Raw genomic sequence first — 16,874 nt, 5'->3', positions numbered from 1 at the left:
TTCTTGGTTGAGAGAAGTGGAAACCGAGCTGGTCTTCTGCTGTTGAAATCCATCTGCCTCAAGGGTTCAGCATTCTGAGATGCTTTTCTGCTCACCACAGTTGTACAAAGTACTTATCAGAGTTGCTTTAGCCTTTCTGTCAGCTGGAATCAGGCTGGCCATTCTCATACACAGAACTGCTGCTAACTGGATGTTTTTTCTTTATTGCCCCATTCTTAGTAAACTCAAGAGTCTTGTGTGTAAAAATCCCAGGAGATCAGCAGTTACATTATACACTCAAACCAGCCTGTCTGGCATGAACAAGCATGCTGCAGTTTAAATCACTGTGATCACATTTTCCCCATTCTGATGGTTGATGTACATGATTTTATGCATTGAACTGCTGCCACATGATCGGCTGATTAGATCACTGCATGAATAATAGATGCATAGGTGCTCCTAATAAAGTGCTTATGGAGTGTAGATCACTAAAAGGCAGAGATCTGGAGTGACTTACTGTTTCCTGCATCTGAAGTACAAAAATATAGATAATACACACCAAGCTGACCATGAGCTAAAACTAATTGAGTAATAAAACAGAGTTCCACAACTTGGATAAGACAGATGACTAGCCAGCCACCATACAACAAAATATTTAAAAAAACCTTGAAATTTATTTTTCCTAGTATTATTGTATTTGCTTGATCCCATCCTCACTCTCCTGTTTGAATCTGAATATACGTGCTGTCTGTCACCTCTGGGACTGTGAAGCCAGAGATTTTTTCATGCCTAAAGTAGATGTGATATAATATGACATATCTGAGATAGCGTATGTGTCTTTGGCCAAATCCAACCTGACAGCTCTGACTGAATTACTGTTACTACAGGCTTCATACGGATGAGTCTTAGCAACTCCGGAACACTATGTTCTATAGTAAATTCTACTTTAACTCAAAAATTATTATTTCTTTTTAAATATTTTTTTATTTTTAATGAGGGTGGTATAGTGGAGCAGGTAGCTTTGTCTCTTTCCAGCTTCAGGCTCTGTTCCATCCTGATCTCAGGTTACTGTCTCGGTGGAGTTTCTGGCAAATGTTTCTTATTGTGTCCATGTGGGATTCCTCTGGTTTCTCGCACTATCCAAAAACATTCCATAAGTGGATTGGCTGGCACTGAAATGCCCAAGGTATGAGGAATTGTGTGAAAATCTTGTATGTATGAAGCCTTGCAATTTGACAGCCTCCCTTCCAGGATGTTTTTGCGCCTTGGGCCCAGTGTTCCTGAGATCAACCACAAGTGAATAAAATGTATGAATGAATATACACAGATCAGGCATACTACCTGCCTAATATTGTGTTGGTCCCCCTTTTGTTGCCAAAACATCCCTGACCCGTCATGCACTGTGTATTCTGACGCCTTTCTATCAGAACCAGCATTAACTTCTTCAGCAATCTTCAGCAACAGTAGCTCGTCTGTCGGATCGGATCACACGGGCCAGCCTTCGCTCCCCACGTGCATCAGTGAGCCTTGGCCTCCCATGACCGTGTCGCTGGTTCACCACTGTTCCTTCTTTGGACAACTTTTAATAGATACTGACCACTGCAGACCGGGAACACCCCACAAGAGCTGCAGTTTTGGAGATGCTCTGATCCAGTCGTCTAGCCATCACAATTTGGCCCTTTCGTCAAACTCGCTCAAATCCTTACGCTTGTCCATTTTTCCTGCTTCTAACACATCAACTTTGAGGACAAAATGTTCACTTGCTGCCTAATATATCCCACCCACTAACAGGTGCCATGATGAGGAGATCATCAGTGTATGTTGTGCCTGACCGGTGTAAATAACATCTTAAATTACTGTATTTGTTTCAACAGAGTGAGCATCACTTTTGTTTCAGGAGAGAACCTACAGCACCTAGGGCAGAGTGTGTGTGTGTGTATGAGAGAGAGAGAGAGAGAGAGAGAGAGAGAGAGAAAGAGAGAGAGAGATAGATAGATAAAGAAATAGAGATGCACAATTTCTGGTCAGCGTGCGGCATCCTTTTAATATGCGGAATCCTTTCGGCAAGGCAGCCGGCTCTAATTTGAGTCTGTGGTCTGAGACACATCTCATCAACATCGCTGCAGTCGGGCGGTGAAGTGCGCATGCGCGTAGAAACGCCGCTTGGTGTTGGAATCGTTAACGGTGATCCAGGAGAAGCAGGATCAGACATCCAAGCTCAGCTATAGCGGGAACATATAGGAGCAGGAGCAAAGGACAACGAACGTGCTTTGTGGTAGGCAGCGTGTGTTTGCTCTTATTGTTTATATTAGTACTGTGCGCAGATATTTCCGTTATGTTGTTATTACAGAGCAGGTGGCAACAGCGTTAATGCGCAGGCCAGTAGTAAGCGGAGCTGTCGCTGCGTAGCTATTTAACCACAAATATATGGTTATATGTATATATTTTATATACACTTAATGCTATATGATAGTTTTGTTTTAATCAACGCTTTAACGGGGATCTATCTCTGCACTGAGTAACCATTCGTTTTTATTTATTTGTTTGGTTTTTTCTCATCCATACTCATCCGCTTTGTCGGTGTCAGCCCTGACCTGTCATGATAAACGGCCCACAATTAGACCATTAGTCTTAGTATGTCAAAAATGTAGCCCATTATATATTTTTTTGCAACAATAGGACTATTAAAATAATAATAATGGTTATATTGCACAAATCGTGCTTTACATATATGATAAGCTCTGGGCTGCTGAATACTGAATACAGGTGCACGCGGATGTGTAGCGCGCGCCACCGCTCTTTATTATTATGGTCTTTAAAAATGTCCCATTATTAACCAGCATAACTGCAGTGTTTATTTATTACGATTACAAATCTCTGTGGCTTTTTATTCCTTACAGTCTACAAATATCCAAGAAGGATTAAAATCAAATGAGTGGATTAAGCCCAGGCCTCAGATATAGCAAATGTGAATTAAGTCACTGAGAAAAAAAAAAAAAAACGTTTCCGGGCCGGAAAGCTTGTTTGTGTTTGGATGTGCATCCTGTCAGTCATTTTATAGTGTTTTCTGTTACTCACAATAGTGGATAGGTCACCAAGTTGCAGCAGAATAAGACAGCAGAGTGAGACCTGCAACGTGGTTAGTATTCCTCAGGTGTTGATTTGTTTACGATTCCCCATAGATTTCATCAAGATCGTTATTGGTCTCTGTTAAATACAGGTAATATATTATATGCACACCTTGTGGCCCACTACAAAAACAGACAAACAAAGCATGTCAGCCCACCTGAAAGAAGAAAAAAAAAGAGATAACAAGGTGTCATTAATAAGGAAGCAATGAATCTACTTGTTACAATAGATATTATACTGTACTGGTCCTTATATTTCCTGTGGGCGGAGCTTTGTTAACATAGGCGAGAACATTTCAAATGTCAAACCCACCTCAGAAAAAACAAAAACTATTTGCACTTTTAGTTATTACACTCCACATGTTTTACAAGCTCGTGATTTATTATGACTCATTGGTCAATATTGATTGGGTTTAATATCGGAGCGAATGCATCTTTGTCCCTAGATCTTGAAACACTGCTTGACCAACACTGAGGAAAAATCCTTGGACACGAACATCAAATAAAATTCATAGAAAATTATCTATATAAAATATTTCATGTGAAGTAGGTTATTTTATTTTTTTATGTTTTAGATAGATAGATAGATAGATACTTTATTCATCCCAGTGGGAAATTTACAACTTTCAGAAGTATCCACAAACATAGGTAATAAGGTAATAAATAAAAAAATTATTTAAATAATAATTAAATTTATAAAATTATTTAAAAGCTCAATATATAAAAACACCTTTAGTCTAGAGAGATGTAGAAAGGTAGGACATGTACCAGCTTTATGCATGTATCCTAAATAATACCAGCTCTAAACACAAAATCTATGCATTAAAGCCATATTATATACCCTAGCTGTTTTTAATTCTTGAATTCGATTAGCCACATCTTGTTCTTGTTCTTATTTATGTTATTTATATTATATTATTTATAATTATATAAATTATTTTGAGCATTATTATATTATTTATGATCTTATTTATGCTTGTTCTTATTTATTTGTCAATGTTTCTAAAGACATGATCATTATGGGAGTCTGGGTTGTCAGGGCATTGTAATGGTCTGCCAACATGGGAGAGTTTTCAGGGACAGGATTGTTATCTATCTATCTATCTATCTATCTATCTATCTATCTATCTATCTATCTATCTATCTATCTGTCTATCTGTCTATCTATCTTGTAAACAAAGTCTTAAACAATAACGACAGGTGTCATAAATATCTCGTGCTTCATTGGCTTTTTTACGCTAAGCGGTTCACGTCAAAGCCTTGGTATTTTTCTCAGACGATAATTCTTCAGCCGAACAATCACTACTCTGAAAAAAAACCTTCTTCCCCTCCTCCTATTTGTCTTCTTGAGTCAGTTTTTTATTCACAGAGGGACCCCTGAGACACACTCTGCCCACCCAAACACACTCCACACACTCACCACACTGCATTCCATGACTGGGTCAAATCATCCAATTAATACAGTGTAAATGATGAGCGACATGCTTTTGTGGCTTCTGGCTTTCAGCAGAGACACAGGGCTTTTTCATCAGCTGCTTTTTAAATGTTTTGGACAAGTGTGACTTCGGTTAACTTCAGCTGTCGCAAAAATGAAGAAAGACTTGCTTAGATGTAAATGTTTTTCGTGCGAAAGAATTGTGAGTGTGAATTGATTTGTTGAATTTGTATGTCACTGATATCCTTAAAGACCTTCAATAGACTGTAGGATAGACTAAATGGATAAAGATGTGTAAGGATGTGTAAGTTTAGTAAGGAATGCACTAATCGTTTGCAGTTCTTCACTCAGAGATGCTGATGGCAAAGGCAACACTGTCTGAAGGGTGTGAGATCTTGCAGATCCACCCTGAACATGGCTCAGAGCCCATGGGAAAGAACCATGGCGTAGGAGGAAGAGCCACTGTGCTAGCTAGATCTGAATGTCACTTATTCCACTCTGTGGGCTGGCGAGGCATGCTGGTTATTCTGCCGCCAAGCAGAGCGAATCATCAGCGCCTTGTGCCGTCTGCCAGTCACCGGCTGTAGAGTGTCTGCTCCTCGAAAGAGAACAATGCACCTCATACAAACCGCACACCATAAAGCATAGTCTGTTGGCTTGAGTGATATCATAATGAAGTCCTCTGAGGAATTAAACAAATTGCGTCATATTACTTCTTAACGGCCTCTCTCACTTTGACTCACTGAAGCAGAATTTGTCATGATGCTGTAGAGAGACTTGTTTTTTAACAAAAAAAGGTTTTTTTAGGACATGAATCATGTCTAATCAATTAGGACAACTGTAGCACTGATGGACAATAGAGAGAAAATAATTCTCCAAACCCCCAGTGTTACAGTAATGACAATAAAGACAATAACGACAATATGACAAGAGGTCAGGGCCAGGATCAGGGTGGATGTGGGAACACTGGGCGTGAGGCAGGAATACATACATACACACACATTTACACACCCATCACATCTCGGGGAATTTTAGCATGGATACCTGCTGCTGTATTTTTTGGGAGACTGGCAGAAACCCTTGCAGACAGATAGACAGACAAACACACACACACACAACCTGGATGTCTATATAAAATAATAAAGAAAGAATTAACAGCTCCCTGTTTATCTTGGTAAAAATCTGAGATAAGTTTTGAGACTCTCAGGTGATATTGCCTCATATGTTAGTTAACAAATCCTTTTTGTCCCTCAACTTGAATTCCCACATTGCTGCTTTTCACAGGAGTTTTGCATTGCTCTACAACAAACAGAGGCTTGTTCTCCTCCCTAAGAGTTCTCTTAAAAGGTCTGCAAAGGAAGCTCTTCACTTGAAGTGAGACATGTGGTGCTAAAGTGTACAAGACACATGGATATCTTGCTCTTTCCCACTTTTTTACAGCTATAAAAGTTAACTCTTGATTCCTGGGTTTATAAGCAATGGGCCCTCTGAAAGTCATTCATTTCTGTGCTCCTAATTTCAGAAAAGGAAATTCAGAGAAACTCAAATCTTGCACTATGAACTCAAATCTATGTCCATTAAAATTTCTATCTCTCTATTATTTCTATTGAAATATTCAATGGCTCAGATAATGGTGAAGGCCAAAAAGCTGAACTCACAGTTTTCTCCATAGGCTCATTGCATGGTTTCATGTAATTTTAAAGAGTTTTCATCTTGTGCTTTTAATTACACTTGTTTCTCAACTAGTCCTGTCTTTGCCGTGCCCTTGTCTAGTCATAGGTTGATTAACCCAATGCGTAACCTTGTTCTGTGCCTCACCTTTGCTAAGTTTGCTTATTTCTGCCTTGTTATTTCTGTTACTTTTTGTCTCTCCATGCATTTATTGTCTGAATCCTCTGTCCATAATGCCTTATTTTGTAGTTTTGTGTTTTATGCTTAGGACCAAGGATTATCCTAGTTTGCCCTGCTATGGACTCTGATTATCAGATTCACCTTAATAAAGCAAGCGCTGAGTTACCACCCATCCTGCTATTCACTAATCGGACATTATGTGAGATATTGGTTTTTAAGGTGAAGGATGCTGTGTTGGTTGTGCCCTAAGTAAGTCACTCTGCCACCCAGAGAAAGCAGATTTTAAGTCTTTAGGGTGTCGATTTGAGGATGGGGGTGATCAGCAGTGGAGAAAAGTGTAAGGATCATGTACCTCAATAGGACATTGAAAAGGGCAAAAGGGAAGCCATGGACAAAGGAGTTCTGTTTTCTCAGGCTCCTCTGGCAGGCCTCTTGTTCTTGCCTCTTTCTTGTAAAGAGGGGCTAATAAGGGAGGGGGGAAGAGTGGACTGAGGCACATCACAAAACCACTCCTGAGCTTCCCAGGCTGCCTGGCTGCACTCTAGACAACCTCTGGGTGACAGATGTTTGAGAAAAGCTGACCAGTGTTGGAGGTCAGGGAGGCGAAGGTGTTCTTTACTTACTTTACAACAGCGAATGGAGGAAGAATGGATAAGGATGAAGAGAAAAAAAACCCCACAGTGACATGGTTCGGGTTAATGTCAGGCAACATTTTTTTTGTTCACATTATCAAATGCACAGCATGGAATCTTGCTGTTTTGAAGGTAGAGAGAGAGAGAGAGAGAGAGAGAGACAAATGACTACCTGAGGGCCATTCTCATACATCTTCCCATTTGCATAATCTTAAGTACATCCACCACTTTTTACTCAAGCACATCTCTCTCTCTCTCTCTCTCTCTCTCTCTCTCTCTCTCTCTCACACACACACACACACACACACACAAACACAATATCCCTTTGCCAATGTTGAAGCCTGACCCACTTGGGTTGTTTAATTGCTCAGCAAATACTGCAGCTCACTTTTTATGCTGCTTTTTAAACAGGAGATTTAAACAGCAGCTCTATTTAAGTCTCAGACGGAAAAAACCCCAGCCTCATTAAACACAACGGCTCTAAATGCTTAAGGACTACAACAGCACTTCCTGCAGGGTTGATTCTTTTGTTATATATATTGTTATACTTTATAGACATTTAACTCAACAAGCTTATAAAGATTTGGCTCAGGATCAGCTCTAAAAGTAGGAGACCTGTTTCTGGGTCAAGTTTTAAGGGTGTGGTTTATTCATGGTTTGTCCTTTATGGTTGTGCATTTCTTTTAGGGTCTGATGTATGCATTACGTGCACCTATGCTGTCAGATATGAAATAATAACGTGGCTTTAAAGCACTCATGCTGTGCACAGATTGAAGCAGGAGGGAGGTTCGCATATTACAGATGGTACGAGATGGCATGGGGTGATGTCCTGGAGTCCTGTCTGTTAGTGAGAGTTGTACATTTACATGCTGTATGTAATCTATGTATGTCTGTGTATGTGTCTGGGGGCATGTTTGAAATATTGATGCGGATTTAATCCATCTTGAATTACAGTTTGGATTGTAAATTATAGTCGGGATGCACTCTAGCCTACCAGCACTATCAAGGGAGTATAGCGGCACAGACTAAGCAATAAACATAGCATAGATTTCTTTTGCCATCAGAGATTAAAGTTTAGTAGAAATATGCCTCTTGTTAGGTAACGGAAGACAGTACAGATTCCGGCTGACCTACTGATGCCACTGAACTGTATGTTGTTTAAAAGCATAATCCACATCCCCATAATCTTTCTCTCAGCTTACAAATGATTAGAAAAGATTGAGGTCAAAAACCTATTAGAATCATATAATTAACACAGCACAAAAAAAATTCTCTCTGTTTATCCATCACCCTTAAGGGGTAGAGGGAGTATGTCACGTGGGAAGAGACATTCAAACGGTCCAATCAGTGAGCGTGTCAGGACAATAAAGCCTCGGAATGTAAGCTGGATCCTAATTCAGGCTGGCAGCTATGACAATTGCAGCTTTTTTTGTCAGCAAGTGTTTGAGACCCATATTTGTGGTATTGGAAGAGGCTTCCATTTTCACCGGGCTGCATTTATCCTAATTCCAATTGTGTATGCTGTAAGGGTCAATACAATAACAAAGGACACTTTAAAAAACAAAGGACAACCGTTAAGAATTCCTCATTATCTAAAACAATACTGAAAGTTTCTTTCTTTCTAAGCTTTTCTACAATTGGGGCATGAGGAGCAAAGACTGTAAAATATTTTGACCCCCATTTAATATATACATACTTATATACATACAGTCACAGCTTTTAATAAAATGGAGAACAAAGATCCATTTGAAGTTGGCCCAGTCTTTCGTTATTTATAGCTATTTGGCAACCATGGCTCTACTGCTACTCAGTATACTCCCCTAAGATGCAGGCATCACTGTTGATACCTCCTTTCTTTCTTTCTTTCTTTCTTTCTTTCTTTCTTTCTTTCTTTCTTTCTTTCTTTCTTTCTTTCTTTCTTTCTTTCTTTCTTTCTTTCTTTCTCTCTCTCTCTCTCTCTCTCTCTCTCTCTCTCTCTCTCTCTCTCTTTCCTTTCCTTTCCTTTCCTTTCCTTCCCTTCTCTTCCCTTCCATTACAGTGTTATATAGAGACTATAGTATCACAAAGAGACGCTATATTCACTTTATGTATTTTCTGTACATTTGTGATATTAACAGATTAATCAGTACACCTGGAAGTTTAATTATTCATCATAACGTTTGCAACTGAGTAATGAATCAGATAAAAAAAAAAAAAAAATCTTCATAGCAAGTGTTTACTGTTGATCTTTGAGTAAAATAACTCATCTCACCCTGCCATAGCTTTCTGTCAGTTAAAGAGTTCATCGATTGTTGTAAGAGTGAGTGATTTAATACACTATAATAACTTAGCCTTTTTAGATTTTGACATCAAATGGATTCAGATTGTTTCCAGTTTGTTCCATAAGCTAGGTTTTAATGTGTATTTAGAGGCTTGGCTAAAGGCTAAAAATCCTCAGCAAGGTCAGCTTAGTCTCAGGGGGCTTTCTCTTAGCTCTTTTTTATTACAGCTCATAAAGGATTATTTATTGTATCTAGGCCAACAGGTATTAGCATATATTATTCAGATTTTTCTGTTAGTATTTTCTTTAACTTCACTCCTAAACATTGAACTGGTTGAACTATACAGGCAAAACAAATCTCAGGTCATCAACTGAGCTAACAGCTATTTTTATCAACACCGCTTGGTGCTCCACAGACTGGTGTACGCTTTATTACAGAAGACACTTAAAGTTAGTTCTGTGAACATTTCTGGCAAAGTGAGCCTCATGGGAAAGGAGGATGTTGTAATTGTAATTTAAGGTTCATTTATTTATGGAATATCTGATTTTGACTCTGAAATGGATTTGGAGGTTTGAAGATTTGAGCTATAGATGGCGCTTCTTATTGTCTGAATTAACCATAACAGCTTGCTCATTATTACACAGAGGTATCAGCTTCTATCAAAAACATTAGCCTGTATGATTTGTCATGGACCAGTTGGATCATATATTAGAAAATATTGGCTTGGCAGGTAGGATGTTACACTCTGTAGGGATAAAAGTTTGTGGATACTTGACCATCACACCTATGTACATGGTTCTTCCTAATGTTTGAAGCACACACGTGTTTTAATAGAATTTATTTATATAATATAGTGCAACAGTTTTCCCTCACTGGATTAAAGAGGCCCCACTGAACACCATTGCCTGTGTTGAATTGGAATGGTGACTGTGCCTCAGGCCTGCCTAACATCAGTGCCTGACCTCGCTAATGCTCTTGTGGTTGAATGATCACAAATCCCTACAGCCACGCTCCACAGTCTAGTGAAAAGCCTTCACAGATGGGTGGAGGATATTATGACAGCAAATGGGGAATAAATCTGCAATGGGATGTTCAACAAGACCATATCTGTGTTATGGCTAAGAGTCTACGTTGTTACTGTACTTTAGCATAGTTTCTACTTGTTTTTATTTGACCTAAAGGTTAAGACCTTCACATGATACACTGTACAAAATATTTCTTTAGTTTTTGCTCAATACATTTCATTTCTGATTGCTTACTTTTTGATTTTTATAAATCATAAGGGGACTTTTTTTTTTTTAACAAGACAGCTTTAAGCAGTTAGTTAAAGTTCCTAATCTAATAGATGTGACATTGAAAAATCCCATAATGCAGTGAAATTTGTGAAATTGTTTAACTTTGTATTAATTGATAGATTGTATATGTTCTACAAATTTGAGGGGCCCAGCTACTAGATTTTAACATTTTTAGCCTATTATAGTAAAACTAGTATTGTAATGCTTTTAGTTCTCATGCTAATGTTTAAACTATAAGGGGTTTCAGCTGTCAGCTAGTTTTAGTTAGCATATGTTCCTTGGGACAGGAGATAAGGACATGTGTGATTCTTATTTATACTGTATTTTTTATATTTTTATATCCAATTACTTTCATACTTTTGTGGTTTAACTAAACGGAAAAACTTGAAGCTACTTTCACTTAGGTAGAGTATTTGCATTTTCACTCATGGAAAACATTTGTGCATTTCTACCTGCCTTATCATGTTGTTCAAGTAAAATTACACCAAATTACATCAAACTCATGATGGCTCATGATGCCAGACCAAAATGTTGTGGTTAAAATCAAAGGCTGTTTATACCATTTGCAAACGAGAACTATCTTCAAGTTATTATCTGACTTCTCTTCAGATTTAATGACCACTATGTGTGTAAATAACCTCAGTTAATTGCAGAAAATGATGAGGAGCTAATTAAAATAATAGAAAATATACAGCAGCTTGAATAATGTTTTTAATTGCGGAGACATAATGTGATGTGCTTTGCTTGTTAACTAAACTCCAAAACTGAATCCTAAATTTAGTCAACGAGTCACAATTCAGCATAACGCAATATAATTATTTCTAAATGCTTTGTGCACATTCCCCCAATGATGTTAGTTTATTACGGATGATTAAAGTGCTGCTTTCTAATATCTAAGTCACAGCTTGAGGACAGAGCCGGTATACAGTGGAGGACACTATGTTATGTGTCTCTGGGAAATGGAAAGGACATTTGTCTTCCAGCATACTGATTATCCACATTTCAGCTCCCGTCTCCTGAATAAAAATAGTCTCTCTGCCTCTAGGGAAACAGCCCTGGTCAGTGCACTAGTGTGTTGTTAGATTGCACTTTTGCTTTCAGACTGGAAATCATTCACAATATCGATCAAATTTCCATTAAGCTAGTGTCTGGATCCTTTATAGACTATGGGATTTTGCTGAAAGGTTTTTACAATACAGATAAAATAAAGAGTTCGTATAAGGTTATTACTTGAAATGGCTGCAATCCACTGGTCCAGAAAACTATCAGAAAACAGAAAGAGGGATGCAGATGCGGACGCTTTATCAGAGAGAACAGGGCAAAAAGCCGGCTGTGGTCAGTCAAGACACGAACAGAGCAACAAAGGCTAGGCAAAGACAAAATACTAAACAGGTTGACTTACAAAACAGAAAAGCTCAGACATGAAAGCAAAAACTTTTACCATACAGTAGTAAATGAAAGCAGGTGAACATAATCAAATTGACGGTCAGCGTAGGAGTGCAGGTTGTGGTGTTTGAGTCTGGTGGCCATGCATTAAAGCCACGGTGCACTGTGGGAAGTGGAGTCTGTGATGATAGCATATTTATTCACAAGAGGATTTTTACAAGAAATGTGGTATTAAATATTTGTAAAGTTTCATTTGTGCTCAGGAAATTAGTGAAGATGTAATGAGACTTGTTTCATTTTAATGAAGTGATGGAAAGCAATCCAAAATCAATCCATAAACAAAGACAAACAAGACTAACCATTCAACTAGGACAAAAGAATTGGCACCCTATAAATAGGAAGAAGATTTATTGTGTCTTGCCGGTTCCGACACGCTGCAGTGGCTGAGCTGCATTACTGCACCATCCGTTATCAGGTCCCCTTTCACTGTTTTACTCATCATTTTGTCATTCTCAAGCTCCCTGTGAGCTTTGCTTTCTATGGAGTTTTGCAAATGCAAATTAACTGTGCCGTGGGTGATTTATAGCATTTATCTACATATGCATATGAGTAGAAATCTGGCATGAGCTTTTAGCATGGTTTGACCTACAGAAACATTTAAACACAACTTTAGTAAAAGATTAATCAATGAGGCCCACTGATTGCTAAGTTTAGTCTAAGTTTAGTCTTCTTGTGCAAATTCTGCGTGTTCTTTTAGACTCGTAGCATAAAGCGGCTCACTCTAGCTTTGTATCTGTTCTGAATGAATTTCTCTGATAACCATTAATGTGGAAAATGACTCATCAAGCCAAGAACAGACACCGCACATAGGAGGGTTCCTTTCTGGTTTTGCTCACAAAATGTTCTCCAGCTGGATGGTTTAAAAGAAAAGACATTTTGAAACGTCTCTCTCTTGTCAGGCCTGAATACACAGTAATAGGGGCTCAGCGACATGTGAGCTATATGCTCAATGATCCACAACTCTTAGCTTTCTTCTCCACTCTCTTTTCCATCTGCAGTGAGGGAACTCGAAATACAACTAACATGTCTGAGACCTTCCTTTATTTATTATTAAAACGTCCCGGATCAGATAACCTCCGTACGTTTAAGACGGGTTGTGGAGAAGAAATACAAATATGATTAGGAGATGAATAAAAAGATGTATGGGCAGTTTTCTGTTTTTTTTGTGCATATTGTTTTATTAGTTTTATAACAAGAAAATACCAAAATAAGTAAATACATTTAAAAAAAATAAATAAATAAGTGCATAAAGAAAGTACAAAAGAGAAGGATTAATCAAAAAGAGGAGGATAGAAATCAGCATAGAAATCATAGTATCACAAATATGTCGAAATCTTTCAATTCTAATGTCATGTAAATGTTGGAGGTATAAGTTATATTTTCTCAAAATGTAAGACAGAACTAGCCATCTCAGTGAACCGTCTATGAAAACATGGAGGAGCAGCAGATTTCCACTCCCTCACTATAATTCTCTTGGCTCACATGATGTAATTTATTTTAAAACCCATAAAACACAGTGTAACAATATTGCAATACATGAATTTATTTACTTGGATGCTAAAATTTATTGGCGATTTTATCAGCTCCAGCTGCTCCAGACAACTAGCAAATTCCTTTCCATCCAAGCAGGTGGCTAAAACGTTTGCCATTGTACAACAAAATAATTCCTCTCCAGCTAGGACCCGATAATAAAAATCTCCAAACTTCTCAAACGGCCATCACAGCTCTTTTGACCCTAAGTGCATTAGTAAAGACAAATCTGGCATTTTGAACAGCAGCATTGCCACTAAGACCTCTTGATAGAATTGATCAGCTGCTGAGAAGAAAGAGGAACTCATCCAGGCCAGACTGACCCCACATCCTGTTTCAGACGAAAAGTCAAACATGGAGAGGGCTCGTGCAGTCAAACCGACTGGCCTAAAAGCTCTGTAGCCTCCAGCTAGACTTTAGAAGATAATGAAAGAACAAGGGGGCCCAAGCCTTTGGGTAAACTAATTTAGGTGGTAAGCAGTTGTTCTTGAATGAAAGTTGTTCTTGAGTTTGGGCTTTGCTAAAGAGAAAGAAGGTTAATCAGTACACGCTCAACCCTTACCCCGGTTTGACTGGTGATAAGTACTGCTACAAGGGTGCTTGTGTACCGACTTGCTTAAACCATTTAACTATTCAAACGTCCGAATTATGTGATTTGTGCATCAGTCATTCCGTTGCCGCTTTTTATTCTAATAATCCAAATGTTTTCTTGTTAAGCTGAACCACATAAACATAAGGCACTAAATTGTCTGCTGCTTCAGTATATTAAATTTGAATTCTCTCGATTTAATAAGACCTACATTTTATAAATTTATTATGAACAAGCTTTTCTCCTTCTTTGAATACATTGAAGCATGGAATTTAGCTTCAGGTAGTGGTGAATTTCATGTAATGTTACGTGTTCATTTCATTGTTGGTCTTTATGACAGGCTCTTGTTGGACGTTCTTTCGTACCGGATTTTCAGCATTCAGACAAGTCTGAGCGATTCTTTGTGGAGCAGCTGCGCTTCTTTAGAAATACAGTAGACCTTAAGTAAGAACAAACAAACCATTTATCGCTTTTATGTTTTCAATAGTTGCACTTTCTTTCCTCAACTTTGATAGAGGAAAAAGGAAGTGTCTTGTCCTCAACATCATCTGCCGGCAACATTCAAGGCTGTAAGAATTCCAGTGTTGATTACTTTACAGTAATCTCTCAGGCTGCTTTCAGAGAAAACTTTCCCCACTTCACAGTAAATCCCAACTTCCTTTTATTCACAATACCTGTCTATGTTGATCACTCATCAAAAGGGAGCACAATAACTTTTAAATTGAGCCAGCTATTGAGGGGGAGGAAAACAGTGCATTTCCAAGCCCCTGCAATCGAGAGGTCAAAACACTTGTGTGAGAGTTGTGGGAAGGCCCACACAGCGTCAGGCATGCACAGGCCTAGCACCTTTTCTTATGGTAAATTTTTCATTGACATGCCCTTATGCTGAGGTGCCATGAGGAAGTCTGATTTATGGCATGGTAGAGCTGCATTGTGCTTTGGAGCAGTGAAAATAAAAGAGAAGGGGGATGTGAAGGCAAGACTTTGGCCATGACATGCAACCCTGAACCACACTTGGGACCTACAGGCCACATATACTTCTTTTTACTTGGAGGTTTATACAATAGGGCCACAGTCTTCTGACCACAGCATGACGCCTATTCAAGAGTCACAGCTAAGTTAGTTTACTATAATAGTATACTAAACTATTTACTTTTATCGTTATGTTATAGTAACAGGGCTCATACTGGTGGTATTTTATTTATATATATATATGTACGTTATTTAAGTATTTATTTACTCGACAAAAGATATACCGTAATTCATATGTAAAGAAATTGTACAGTGTGTTTTCAGTAAATTTATAATCAGTCTAATTACCTTCCCCTATCAAATAAATAAATAAATAAATAAATAAATAAATAAATAAATAAATAAATAAATAAATGACCCAGTAATGGAACGAATACTGCAATTAAAGGGTTATTTTTATTGCCTGTATTAGGTCTTATGCTGAGTGATGTGTTTTATTTTGGTAGTGGATGGCAGTAATGGGCATGAGAGGAATAAACAGGATCAGACATTAAGCCACTTAACTTTATCCTCGGTCCTCTGCTTAACAAAACTAATGTACTCAATCTGCCCCATGTTGTCTCAAGTGATGACCTCCACAAAGAACCAAAGAACAAACACAATAAAACTCTGGATAAACAGTCCAATTATTCTACACAGACTCCTCAGGCCTATTGTTATAAGTCTGATTATTATACCGTAGCACTTGATGATAATTAATGACAATTGTGTATACACAGTGTTTATTTAACAGATAGTAGACATACTATACATCAACTTTAAGGTAATGCTGTTACTTGAAGTTTTACGCTAGGAAGAGGGCTTTTCTGGTTTATCAGTTAACATAACACTAACATTACTACACTGTCTGCCTTATTAACTTTAAACGATAGAGAGAAAAAAGAGAGGCAGATGAAGGAACGATAGTTGTGGGATAGCAGCCTTCTGTACGCTATATTAGCATTTTCGTCAGATCAGTACGTATTATGAGAATACATTATTTGTTTGTGATGGTTGGTTAGGCTAAATCTAATTAACAGTTAAGCTGAAAGATCTTTATAACCCAAGGGTGTCTAATCTTATCCGGAAAGTGCCAATGTGACCCAGGTTTTCATTCCAACCGAGAAGGCCACATCTGAATATAGTGAAAGCCAAGATCAGTTGATTAAACAGGTTGGACTCAGATGTGGCTCCTGCTTGATTGGTATGAAAACCTGCACCTTTGCGAATAAGATTGGACACCCCTATTGTAACTTAAGTTATAGCACTATAAACACATGAAATTTGACTTACGGGGATGGTCAAGAGTGCTTTCACTGTTCTTCTAGAAAGTTCAGCTGCACCACAATTGAGTCAAATAAAGCAAAGCTGTACAGTAACTGCATTTATATACCTATATCTAGGAGCAACAAAGCTAATTCTGCATCCAGCTTTCTTGGGTGTCACCCAAATGAGGATGAGGTGTCAACTTTTGAGTCTGGTTCCTCTCAAGGTTTCTCCTTATACCAACTAAGGGAGTTTTTCCTTGCCACAGTCACCTCAGGCTTGCTCATTAGGGAGGATTTTGTTTAACATTTAGGACTTTTTTGTTTCTTATGTTCTGTAAAGCTACTTTGAGACAATGTCCATTGTTAAAACCGCTATACAAATAAAATTGAATTGATATGAATTTAATTGAATTTCACCAGTAAATCCTCCAACTTGGAAAGCCAATGTT

The 16,874-nt window shown here is 38.2% G+C and overlaps 1 protein-coding gene across 12 annotated transcripts in view; it reads left to right on the top strand.

Annotated features, from left to right (window-relative positions):
- The first annotated feature begins 2,095 nt into the window (after positions 1 to 2,095).
- The window catches only part of nrcama (neuronal cell adhesion molecule a), an 84,236-nt gene continuing 69,457 nt past the window's right edge, over positions 2,096 to 16,874 (top strand). For 6 of the 12 annotated variants that reach the window (XM_058407926.1, XM_058407923.1, XM_058407929.1 and 3 more), the window contains exon 1: positions 2,099 to 2,254. The gene's annotated coding sequence lies outside the window, so the exon portion shown is untranslated. Of the gene's footprint in view, positions 2,255 to 16,874 lie in introns of all 12 variants that reach the window. The other 6 variants (XM_058407921.1, XM_058407919.1, XM_058407924.1 and 3 more) reach the window with 3 other exon arrangements.

The sequence above is a fragment of the Hemibagrus wyckioides genome, linkage group LG14 (assembly GCF_019097595.1).
Source record: "Hemibagrus wyckioides isolate EC202008001 linkage group LG14, SWU_Hwy_1.0, whole genome shotgun sequence".
In the NCBI taxonomy this organism is placed as follows: domain Eukaryota; kingdom Metazoa; phylum Chordata; class Actinopteri; order Siluriformes; family Bagridae; genus Hemibagrus; species Hemibagrus wyckioides.
This window is presented reverse-complemented; position numbering and strand designations above follow the sequence as displayed.